This window comes from Lutra lutra, chromosome 1 (assembly GCF_902655055.1).
Source record: "Lutra lutra chromosome 1, mLutLut1.2, whole genome shotgun sequence".
In the NCBI taxonomy this organism is placed as follows: domain Eukaryota; kingdom Metazoa; phylum Chordata; class Mammalia; order Carnivora; family Mustelidae; genus Lutra; species Lutra lutra.
This window is the reverse complement of record NC_062278.1, coordinates 205,287,412-205,300,180: the sequence shown is the minus strand read 5'-3', so window position 1 is coordinate 205,300,180 and position 12,769 is coordinate 205,287,412. Positions and strand designations below refer to the sequence as shown.

Below are 12,769 nucleotides of genomic sequence, written 5' to 3'. Positions count from 1 at the left end.
ATAAAAGAACTCACGGAGACGAAAACAGGAGAGCCCAGACAGTTCTGCAGCTCTTGCAGGTTTCAAGCTCATCCTCAAAAAGGCCCTGCCCCAGCACCCACTGGCAGGCTCCAGCTGCGCTCCATGATGAAGCCCCGAGATGCACCACACAGAAACACAGGAGGTAACAACCCAAACCCACCCTGCCCTTAAGGTACGTCTGAGACACTGAAGACCAGAGGAGGAAGTGACCAACTCCCCAAACTTCAATGACAATGGGGTACAACCAGCCTCTAGAGGCCAGAGCCGCCACTGATGGGGAAGTTCCTCTATTCTATAACACCCATGCTCTTACAGCAGCCCTCTGGAGTAGACACCATGACTATCTCCGTCACAGACGGATGTATAGAGGTGCCAGGAGGTCACCGTAACAGGGAGACCTCACTACAGAAAACAGGTGCATGAGATGAAAGAGTTACTGCTAAGAATGGCTACAATCATAGTCCTAACCTCAAAGGAGCTACAACCCAGCTGGCTGGCAGGGTGTCTGTCTACCAGCCCCCCAGGCCAAAGCAGCAGAGCCTGGGAGACAAGACACAGAGGCTCTGCATCGATTCGACACCTATGCCTGTGGTCCAACAATGGGTGTTCATTTTCTCCCTCATTAACATTTTATTCTAGTTTTAATAAAGGAAAAGCTCTAAGTTGTCCATGAAATTATTTCATTAAAGCCACAATAATGCAGATCCTTCCCCCAATTATGAGGGACAAATAAAACACCAGATTCTTTGCCAAAAATCCAGACAAGTTTTTCTGTAAGGGAAACAGCAGCCTCTCAAATGCTTCTCTAGATCCGCCAGCATGACCACACTGCCTGATCTCTCTGCCTCAGATCAGATTTCTGGAATGAAAGACTAGTGGGTCCCAAGATGGAAGGAAATGAGAAGGAGCTTTCAGCCTACCGACAGGTACGTTCATCAGAGTTACACCGCTAAATTACAAAGTTATAGCAACTTAAAAAGCTTTTTCTAGGGATGCCTGGGTGGCAGTGAGTTAAATGTCTGCCTTGACTCAGGTCATGATCCCAGGGTCTGGGGATAGAGTCCCGTATCAGGGTCCTTGCACAGCGGGGGGCCTGCTTCTCCCTCCACCTGCCGCTCCCACTGCCTGTACTCTCTGACAAATAAATAAATAAAATCTTAAAAAAAAAAAAGTTTTGGGGCATCTGGGTGGCTCAGTGGGTTAAGCCTCTGCCTTCGGCTCAGGTCATGATCTCAGGGTCCTGGGATCGATATGGGTATCGGGCTCTCTGCTCAGCAGGGAGCCTCCTCCCGCCACCCCCCGCCACTGCCTGCCTCTCTGCCTACTCGTGATCTCTGTCAAATAAATAAATATAATCTTAAAAAAAAAAAAAAAAAGCTTTTTCTAGCTAAAACTGTAGCACCACTCCTTCAAGGAAATTGAAATTATTAACTCTGGTGTCACACGTCCTATCAGAATACCACATTTTCTTATAAAGAACTAAATGTATTCCATATACACACCCAGAATTTTTCAGTCCTCCTTAAAAAGCCCATTACCCCTCTTTCAAGGGCAATTCTCCACTTTCCACCACCTCCTTGGTGCAGTCTATGACTCCCACCACCCTGTAGAGAACATACACAACAGAAACATACAGAAATGACCACCTCACATTGCAGCTGAAATGACCGTGAGGTCTCAATCTGAGGGACTTTCCAACTTTGAGTCACAGTTCTCTCTTGTGCCAACAAGTCCACTCACTGGCTTTAGGCAAGATTATATGCTCTCTGAAGGTAGTCAGTGTTTACCCCTAACCCTCTCTCAGCTGGCTTCCAAACCAAATGAGACATGTGAACTATCCTCTGAAACACAGGAGCCAAAACTGATTCAGTCCTATGGGCAACCACAGAACCCGAGCACCCCTGACCTGCCTAGGCCAGCACCCCAAGCGCTGTACCTGTTGATGGAGGGACAAGGTGTGTCCTGCACTGCACCAGGTCCTGTGTCCAGCGGGCACAATTTCCTCCGGCTTCTTGCAAAAAACCCCACTCAGGTACATACTCTCCTCAAGGGTCTACAAAGTGGCCCCGGCTCACAGAGCCAATCTGGAAGCTTTTTTTTTTTTTTTTAAGATTATGTATTTGAGAGTGACAAAGAGTTGGGGGGAGAGGGAGAGAAAGCGTCTCAAGCAGACTTCCTCCTGAGTGTGGAACCCAATGCCAGGAGCCCAATGTGGGGCTCAATCCCATGACCTTAAGACTGTGACCTGAGCCAACACCAAGAGTAGGATGCACTGAATGACCCACTCAGGCATCCCCCAATCTGGCAGCTTCCATCACAAACCACTCTGCAAAGTGTCAGTGTTCCTCCATGACCAGCAAGAAAAGAATGAGCCACAGGTATGAGAAAAGTCCTGACACTGGCACAGGTCACAACGCTATGCCACTTGCCAGTCATCCTCCAGAAATCCTGAGATTTCTTTCCAAAATAAACCATAGCAAACTATTTACAAATTTCGAGGAAATGAAGTTCAAATAGACCCACAGTTCTGAAGCAAATCAGATGCTGACTCCTTCAGAATCACCCAGCTTGTGAGAAGGGCAGTGACTTCAGTCACTCAAGAGCACATCTGAGGACTGGGAAGGAAGGCCAATGGGGGCACTTCCACTTTTGACACCTTACCTTTTTCTGTTCCCTTTCTTTGTCTCTATACAAAGAGCCCCCTGTATTTTTTAAAGTAAAAACACTCTTCTGAGAGTGCGATGAATCATTCCTGGAAGAGGACCAGCCTGTCCCCTCCTTTCCCACCCCTCACCTGCCCTAGACCGGCTGGCCACATCCATCAGTCTTTCAGAGCCCAGAGTCTATCAGCTGCCACACCTGGGACCTCTGCAGGGTTCACTCTTCCAATTGCCCCAGGACCCTGCATCTGAGGCTTACAGTCCTCCCCTGGCCTCCCAAGGGAGGTGCAGCAACCCCATCAACCCACAGGCTCTCACGCATGCAGCCGTGGGAAGGTGTTGCTGTGTATGTCCCATAAGGCCTAGCACAGGTACTACAAAGGGCAGGGACACCTCAAAGGACCTGGGGGAAAAGATACTTGTGTTCCCATACTCTCTGATAAGAACACAGAGCAAGAAAAACCCAAACCCTTAGCAGGGAGTTGGCAACCAACTTCACTATCTCTCCTCTAGAGGCACTCACCTCAGGGAACAGACACTGTTCATGGAAGGACACCTTTCACTGCCTTACATGAGTACAGCATAAAAGCAGAAAACTTGAAAATGTTCATGAAGAACTGACTAATTTAGGAGGACCATAATCTCAGCAATATGCAATTAAATGGTTTAATAGTGATGTCTGCCTTCCCTGTCGGGTCGTTCGAGCTCATAAAAATATACCTTCTGTGGGGGCGCCTGGGTGGCTCAGTGGGTTAAGCCGCTGCCTTCGGCTCGGGTCATGATCCCAGGTCCTGGGTTCAAGCCCCACATCGGGCTTTCTGCTCAGCAGGGAGCCTGCTTCCTCCTCTCTCTCTGCCTGCCTCTCTGCCTACTTGTGATTTCTCTCTGTCAAATAAATAAATAAAATCTTTTAAAAAAAAATTAAAAAAAAAAAATACCTTCTGTGGTCAAATACATTATATCCACCCTTCTTCCTTTGTTGAGTAACTCCAGGTAGTCTCTCAAGGAAAGTCTTGATTCTGTTTAGCATGAAAACCAACATGTGCTGGTCCACGCACCTCCACAGAGCTCCCTGTAAAAGCAGCTCCAGCGAGACCCCCACAGAGACTTAGCATCACTTCTTGCTCGTAAGAGGGGAGGACTGAGCTAAGGTGCAATCCGCAGAAACCAAGTTTCAAGCACACTGAACAAACAGCCATCGGAGTGAAAGCCGGCAGGCTCGGATCTAGGTTAACCAAATGTTGCTGCAGCCTTAGCAATGACACCAAAGTTGTACAGATGTGGGATCTCAATCCCAGATAAAAAGGCAGGAAGGAGGGTTGCAGCAAATCCCTACCTCGCATTAGTTTTACACTTGTAAAACAAAAACAATCTACTATTCTCATAAAATAAGCTTTGAAGGGAGGTGCAAGATTTTTACGTTCCCTAAGACAGTAAGACGGAACTCACACAGTCCACGGGGCCTCTCATTTCCCAGTGTGCAGCTGGGGCTAGAAAAGCCTGGAGCAGAAACAGCAGTACTAGCCTTTCTGGCTTCTAAAACACATCTTACTTCATGAAATGAAATATAATCTTCCTTAGGCTTGGGATGGTACACTCGATTTCTAAAACACGTCTGAGTGTCTCAGTAAGATAAATGGATGGATACACAGAACCAACAGTACTAAATGATCTCCCAGTTTGATCAACTATGACTTTCAGTCAAATACCTGCACAAGAAGAGTTAAAACAAGCAAATAAACCGAGCAGTGCAGAGAAAGTTTGTGAAAGAGGTCCAACAGGCCCAGACTGACCTCAGCTGTCCCGAGGAGTTTATGACAGCAGGTACTGAAACTCCTTCTCTAAACCACAAGGGTTTCAAAAACATTACCCAAAGCCTGACATCTTCCATCCAGAGTGGGATGAGATCATCCTGGCAACAACAACAACAACAAAAACCCAAGTGAGAGAGTGAAAGACCTAGCATAGTGAGGGTCCCATGAGCAACTGCTGGAAGTATTGCTTCTGTTTTCCCGTGGGCAGGGTGCTGTAGGTGCGAACCATACAGCTTCAGCAACAGCTCCATTTCACAAACATTTAAAACCAAATCAAGGCACAACTCCTCTGTTTAACCATTTGTTTGTTTACAGGTGTTTTGCTACCTGTTCTGACCTGGAGACCACTATTTAGGAGCTATCATCCTCCCAACTATTTCAATCTTAACTAAGTGGCATCTTAGTGGCATTAAACACAAAGACTCTTTCTTGTTACTAGAATATAAACTTTTAGCCGCCACATACTGATAATGCTGGTGCACTGCCACAGCTTAATCCTTACCAGTAAGACTGTATTAATGTAATGTCAATAAGAAGAGATCCCTGTTTATGAAAATTTACACTAAAAACAAATACACAGGGGCACCTGGGTGGCTCAGTGGGTTAAAGCCTCTGCCTTCGGCTCAGGTCATGATCCCAGGGTCCTAGGATCAAGCCCCGCATCGGGCTCTCCGCTCAGCGGGAAGCCTGCTTCCTCCTCTCTCTCTGCCTGCCTCTCTACTTGTAATCTCTGTCTATCAAATAAATAAACAAAATCTTTAAAAACACACACACACACACACACACACACACATATACAGGGGCACCTGGGTGGCAAGGTCAGTTAGGCGTCTGCCTTTGGCTCAGGTCATGATCCCAGAGTTCTGAGATCGAGCCCCGCATTGGGCTCCCTGCTTAGTGGGAAGCCTGCTTCTCCCTCTCCCATTCCTCCTGCGTGTGTTCCCTCTTTCGCTATCTGTCAAATAAACAAAATCTTAAAAAACAAACAAACAAAAAACCCCAACCAAACAAAAACATATAATCTTGAAAGAGACTGGAGAAAAGGTCTATAAACAGAAAAATGAATCCAAGGTGCATCTGAGCTAGATGCCGACCACCGATGCTCACGTCCAAGACAGTCTCTCTGGGTAACATGTCCTCATTTGCCCTCCAACCCTCCATGTAAAATGGCAAAACGGTAATGTGCTACAGCCTCCCCGTCCCAAAGCACCTATCTCTGGGGCAAACTGCCACAACCAACAGCAGGAAGAGCTTGCTTCCTCCCTCTATTCCCAGGGCTTAACCGAGTGCAGGGGTGGCCTTTACAACAGGTCAAAGTGAGGAGGGTTTCAGGACGACTGAAGGGCCAGTGGGGAGGGGAGCTATACTGGGATGAGGGACACAGGATTCCTTCTGGGATGCATTATAAGGTAAGTGAACCACAGCTCAGTAAAGCTGTTAGACAGAAAAAAAAAAAAACCTGCACAGTTAACAGGGTCACACTGAAGAGATCACAGCCAGCTCAGGGTAGAGGCTCTAGTGATGTCACACCTTTGCCACCAAGAGTGAAGATCAAGTGCTCAGGAGAGCACCTCCAAATGTGGCTACAACACCAAAGATGCACGCAGACAAACTGCAACAGAACTAATTCTAAAAATATGTGGGTAAAAAAGTCTAACTTCTGGGGCGCCTGGGTGGCTCAGTGGGTTAAGCCGCTGCCTTCGGCTCAGGTCATGATCCCAGGTCCTGGGTTCGAGCCCCGCGTCGGGCTTTCTGCTCAGCAGGGAGCCTGCTTCCTCCTCTCTCTCTGCCTGCCTCTCTGCCTACTTGTGATTTCTGTCAAATAAATAAATAAAATCTTTTAAAAAAAAAAAAAAAGTCTAACTTCTAAAGGAACACGTTGTTTTAGATAATAACTAAATGTGTATGTGCAATTAAAAACAATATTGTAGGGGCGCCTGGGTGGCTCAGTGGGTTAAGCCTCTGCCTTCGGCTCAGGTCATGATCTCAGGGTCCTGGGATCGAGTCCCACATCGGGCTCTCTGCTCAGCAGGGAGCCTGCTTCCTCCTCTCTCTCTCTCTGCCTGCCTCTCTACCTACTTGTGATCTCTGTCAAATAAATAAAATCTTAAAAAAAAAAAAAAACAATATTGTAGGAAAGTCAACTTCCAAGTACATCTAAGTTTATACACTTTTGAATTGTATCCAAAAAATTCTTTTACGGGTGCCTGTGTGGCTCAGTGGGTTAAGCCTCTGCCTTCAGCTCAGGTCATGGTCTCAGGGTCCTGGGATCAAGCCCCATAGCAGGCTCTCTGCTCAGCAGGGAGCCTGCTTCCTCCTCTCTGCATGCCTCGCTGCCTACTTGTGATCTCGCTCTCTTTCAAATAAATAAAATCTTAAAAAAAAAATTCTTTTAAATCTCAAATTCAGGCCTGCCTTATCCTGGGGTATACATGGTGCTCTACCTCCTGGTGCCTGTGTTCATCTATAAACCGGACATGGTACAGTTTTACAGAGGTGCTCTGAGGCAGGAACAAGAGTAAAACACCTAGCCACCTGCCTGGCTGTCCTCTGCCCACTGCCCTACAGTTCCTGCAAAGAGTCCATGGGGAGACGGAGGTCAAGGAGGGACCGATGGTATAGGAGGGGATAAGGGTATACACTAAGCTTGCGCTCCTGGAAGGAGAGTGAAGAGCGGAGGCTTCAACGCCAGGCAGAGGAACAGACTACCATGGGACATCCTGCCTGACCTTTAAAAAAAAAAACCAGATTTTTAAAGCAGTTACAAGTATGATAAATTGACCACCGTTACTCGTTCGGGCGCTCTTCACCCTGCAGATCTGCTTCCATACACTCTTCTTTTTTTTTTTTTTTTTTTTTTTTTTTTTAAAGATTTTATTTATTTGACAGAGATCACAAGCAGGCAGAGAGAGAGGAGGAAGCAGGCTCCCCGCTGAGCAGAGAGCCCGATGCGGGGCTCGATCCCAGGACCCTGAGATCATGACCTGAGCCGAAGGCAGCGGCTTAACCCACTGAGCCACCCAGGCGCCCCTCACTCTTCTATTCTTTACATAAACAGGATCAGTCTGTGCTGTTTTGCTTTTCTTCCCCAATGAAAATCAGCTTTATTTTTCTCACCTTTTTAAAAAATTGTGATGAAATACACACAACATACAATTTACCTTTTTAAGCTATTTGGGATGTACAGTTCAGTGGCACTAAGTACACTCACAGTGCTGTGCAACAACCACCACTACCCATTCCACAACTTTTTCATCTTCCCAAACTGAAACTCTGTATCCATTAAACAGTAACTGCCCAGTTCCCCTACCCCCAAGTCACTGGCAACCACCATACAGCTTTCTGTCTCTTCGAATCAGACTACTCTGGTTTCTCGTACAAGTAGGATCATTCAACATTTGTTCTGTTTTGCCACTGTTCCCCCACTAAACTATATCCTTAGCCATATCTCTGTCTCTATAGAATTCCTTTCAAAGGCAGCATATTATTCACACAAAATCATAATGTATTTTTAACTTCCCTACCGACACTAGCTTATTACAATAATGCAGTGAGTGTCCCTGTAACAGTCTTTGCACTCTTGTGGGAGTATTTCTGTAGGAAAATTCCTTAGAAGTAGAAGAATCGCTGGGACAGAGCACAGAGATTGCACCCACTGTTTCACTCTTCCGTGTAATGCCTGTGAACCACAAGGATTGTGGAGCAGGGTGGTGACATTCTCCGTAGGGAAAACTAACCAGGCAGAGAGAAATAGAAAACCTGGCTTCACGACGGCATGGGGAGGACAGTGGCAGCAGGACCCAGCATTTACAGGGGTCTTCTAAGTTCTTACTTAAGGAGCAATCAAAGTGATACAATTCTTTTTTTTTTTTTTTAATTTTATTTATTTATTTGTCAGAGAGATTGAGCACAGGCAGACAGAGTGGCAGGCAGAGGCAGAGGGAGAAGCAGGCTCCCCTCCAGCAAGGAGCCCGATGCGGGACTCGATCCCAGGATGCTGGGATCATGACCCGAGCCGAAGGCAGCCGCCCAACCAATTGAGCCACCCAGGCGTCCCCAAAGTGATACAATTCTTATACACATTAAAAGCGTATGTGAAAAAGGAGGTTTGAGAGAATAAAAAAATGTAAGCTTCTTAGGAAGCTCTCAAGCTACTCTGTTACATGCTATCCTATAGATGTGTTTCAGTAACCTGTGGGCTCATGAATTTAGAATCTGGTTATTTGAAGATGTCAAAAGCAAAGGTAAAGAGGAGGCGGCAACACTGCCTTCGGAGTCCTGAGCCTGGGAGTTTGCAGGCGGAAGGAGATGAGAGCAAGAGTACCCCTAACAGAACTGCAAGCTCTAGGAGGCCATCAGGATCAAGACCAAGCTGGTCTCTCCAGCCTGTCCCAAATGGGCTTCCTTCTCTCATGGGTCTCTCCTCCTTTATCCCTGGGGCGGGAGGTAGGAAAGAGTTCTGACACCTCAAATTCTCCTGCCTTCTCCAATGTACCCACAGAGCTTTGTGCCCAACCCCCACAGGGAATTAAGGAAGGATGGGGGAGAGTCCAGAAACAGGCTTTGGTAGATGGTTAGGTGGTGTACCACTGTTCTTAACCCTTCAGGGGCTACTGGCCCCCTGGAGAATCTGAGACATCTGCCTGTGGGCCTCTCCTGAAAAATGCACACCCTCACTGAACTCTACATACAGACTGGGGTGTGGGCACCTGTGGACCCTATCTTCAGAACCCGATACGGGGAATCAAATTAGAGGGATGAGTCAAATATTGAGCATTCCCACGTCAGAACAAGGATGTTTTGGTTCAGGAAGTCAGAAACAGCTAAGAAGACACTTCGCTGAGCTGCAGACACTTATATATAAGGGGATGGTCAAGCGCTCAAGAAATATTCAGCAGATAGGAGCAATGGGATTGAAGCTTGAGTGAACCTAACGTGGAAACAGATATGGGGGTTACCTATAAAGGAAAGACTAAAAAGGCACTCTAAGAGTAATGTGCAAAAAAGGAAGAACACTGGGTCAGGGACCCCATAGGTGTGAACTGCCTGTGAGCAGAGGGTGCAAGGTCAGTGTAAGAGGAGGTCTGTAAAGGGACAAAGAGGCAGAACATCTACAATCTCCTGGAAGTCACAGAATCTCCTCCAGTTTCACATGGAAAATCTAGGGCTCATAGTTTTGGGACTACATGACACAGAGGGAGTCAAAGAGTCTTACACTGTGTAGCCCTTTAGGTCCCTGACCTCGGGTTCATGGTTTGGGGCTCAGTTATGAGGGAGCCTTGGCAAAGCCTTCACAACGTCTTCACTGAAGATATACAGGAGCGACCCTTTCAAACCCAGCCACCGTAGTCAAAAGGTCTCAAGCAAAGGAAGTGATCAGCAAAAGCCAGCATAGGGGAAATCCTAAAGGATAAATGACAGTTGCTTCAACAAAACAATTACAAGAAAAACAGAATGAGACTATATAATTTAAGAAACGAAAGAGATACTTAAATCAAAAGCAATGTGCAGACCTTATCTGCAGATAAGACCTTATCTGCAGAACAAATCAACTGTAAAAAAATTATGGGAAAACCAGACACATTTGACCATAACCAGGTATTCAAGTGGGGAAAAAAGGTATTATCATTAGTTTTTAAGCAGAGTAATGGTACTGTAGATTCAACGGGCGGCTCCTTGTCTCTTAGAGATAAACAATGAAATACAGAAAAATACATCCTGATGCTATGCCACCTAAAAAAATTCACGTTTTGTTTGTTTTTAAGATGGGGGAAGACAGGCAGTGAGATGAAATAAGATCGACTAGGAGTCGGTAACTCCAAATGGTGATGGATGACAGACCCAGTCCGACTGTTCATCCGCTTAGGAGACTGTTTCTTCCTTCAGACTCTGAGGTGGAGTATAAATTCAATTTTGGGGAAAAAGGACCTTTTCTTGCTACCAGAATATACTGCAAAATATACTACTGGTTACTTTTATTACTCGATATCCAAGTAGGCAAAAATATAATTATTTAAAATACAAAAACATTCTTTAAAATGTAATCAAAGAAGAGAAATCATCTGCTTACCTTCCACTGTACAAAAATGTGTTCAACGTGTTAGGGCAACTATCTCACTAGGTAAAATAACTTCACTTAAAGGGAAAATTCTTCCCCAGAGCATCCTCTTTATGAACCAAACAATGGAAAATTTTCACCTCAGCAAACTGGCCTCAGAGGCTCAGGCTCAACCCTGTTGCCTAGATACCAGTGACATCTCCAGCACTTACAGAAAGGAGACTGGCTAAGGTTCATCAGTCAGCAGTTGCTCCTTCCTTCCCTCTACATTCCACTGCTCCAACAGACACGGGGTTGGTATACAGTGTACTGGTCTGTCACTCGTAAAGCTCCAAAGCACAAAAGAACTCTATTCCGTCTGCTAAGTGGCTTTTACAATTATATCAACTCTGGTGCTGATTCTCGTGCCCCTGGTTCCTAACAATTCCTTTGAATTCTACTCTAAAGTCACAATGCAAATAAATCAGTTGGGAGTAACAGTCAACAGTCCAACTGACTCTTTCTCCAAAGAAAAAGTTACTAAGAGATGAACTGGCTTTTTATTTTTTATTTCTTTTCTTAAGATTTATTTATTTATGTGAGAGACAGTGATGGAGAAAAAGAGAACACAAGTGGAGAGGGGCAGAGGGAGAGGGAGAAGCAGACTCTCCACTGAGCAGGGACCCCCCCACCCCCACCCCACCAATGATGGCGGGATGTCCTGACATTGCAGGGATGTGGGGCTCCATCCAGGGACTCCAGGACCATGACCTGAATCAGAGGCAGATGCTTAACAGACTGAGCCACCCAGGGGTCCCTCAACTGGTTTTTTATATCGAATATGATAAAGTATTCATTTTGCGGGCTTCTAATTTTGATAGTGGCTAAATTTAAAACAATAACACCACCACCCTGAAACTTCTCTTTAAATACTTAACACCAGGTTACAGGATGCAATTACCCAAAGTCCACAGCAGCAACTTGTGTAAATAAGCATCCGAGTTCACTGAAAATGTAACCCTGCTAAAAATGTAAATACTGCAAATATTTTAAATACTAGAGTTCATCAAAATTACTGTAATCATGATGCTTTATGAAAAAAAAATCACAGAACTGGTGAACTGGAACATTTTTGTTAACGCTCTTCAAAAGTTTCAGTACTTTTCCTCAAAACTATTCTTTTTGAAGACTTTTATTTTGTTCTTGTCTCACGTACATTTTACTACCAAAACGTTTCATTCCAAGCAGTAACTAGTTCTATGTCCCTGGTATTTAAGAGCACTAGGCTTTGCTGTTTTCTATCTTTTGTTTTCACAACGTCTGGCCTCATTTTTCTGCTAGTGCAGCTTTCTTAACAGAGGAAACCGAGTAATACAAATCATTAGCATGGGAGGCAAAAGCGGTCTTGAAGCAAATACGAAAGAAATGAAAGCTCCACCCACGGTGAAGCTTACCGCTATTAAAGAAGCCGTCCTCTGATCCATTTTAGGACTTTTTTGGATAATAAGATGTGCAGATTGCCTCACCAGACACCAGCTAACAGGCCCAACTGGCATTCAACGCTCAAAATGGCTGCACATCTGCCGGGGCCAGGTAAACAGCACCTGAGGCGGTGGGCTGGCTCTTCCACCCAAAGACTCAAGGAGAAGCCCCCCTCAATAACCCGGGAGCCCGTTGACGCCGCTGTCCTGGGAAGTAAAGACCCAGGAGGTCTTCCCCCACAAACACCTGGGGAAAGCTCCTCAATGACCGGGGGAGATCCCGCACGGCCAAGATACCCGGGAGACCCCCCCCCAATGACCAGAGAAGATTCTGCCCCTCAAAATCAGGGGAAATAGCCCCCCCCCCCAGTAACCCGAAGACATAACGCCTCTCTCAAACGACCGGGGGGTATCCGGCCCTACGAAGACCCGGGGAGATCTCCCCGCCCCCGGGATCGCGGGGGAGCCCCTCCCCAAATAACCCGGGGACAACCCTAATGAGCAGAGACCTCGCCTCTGAACGGCCCGGAGACACCCTCCTCCAAATATACCGGGACGGCAGAGCCATAGGCTGGACAAAGCGGGCGTTACCTGCGGCCTCAGCCCGTCCCGCGGTGCTTCCGTCCTATTGTTTCTCTCCCATCAAGATGGCGGCGGCCGCGCCGAGCCCCGCCCCCCGCGCCTCGCTCCCGGAGCCCCTCGCTATTGGCTCGCACCTGGAGCCCGGCGCGTGGACTGGGCAGCCCGAAAAGCGCT

The 12,769-nt window shown here is 46.6% G+C and overlaps 1 protein-coding gene across 2 annotated transcripts in view; it reads right to left on the bottom strand.

Annotated features, from left to right (window-relative positions):
• Nucleotides 1-12,744, bottom strand: part of IP6K2 (inositol hexakisphosphate kinase 2) — a 33,743-nt gene extending 20,999 nt beyond the window's left edge. The window contains exons 1-2 of one of the 2 annotated variants that reach the window (XM_047694435.1): nt 12,605-12,670; nt 4,475-4,593 (exon numbers count right to left, since the gene is read on the bottom strand). The gene's annotated coding sequence lies outside the window, so the exon portion shown is untranslated. Of the gene's footprint in view, nt 1-4,474; nt 4,594-12,604 lie in introns of both variants that reach the window. The other variant, XM_047694425.1, reaches the window with a different exon arrangement.
• Between the last annotated feature and the right edge of the window lie 25 nt (nt 12,745-12,769).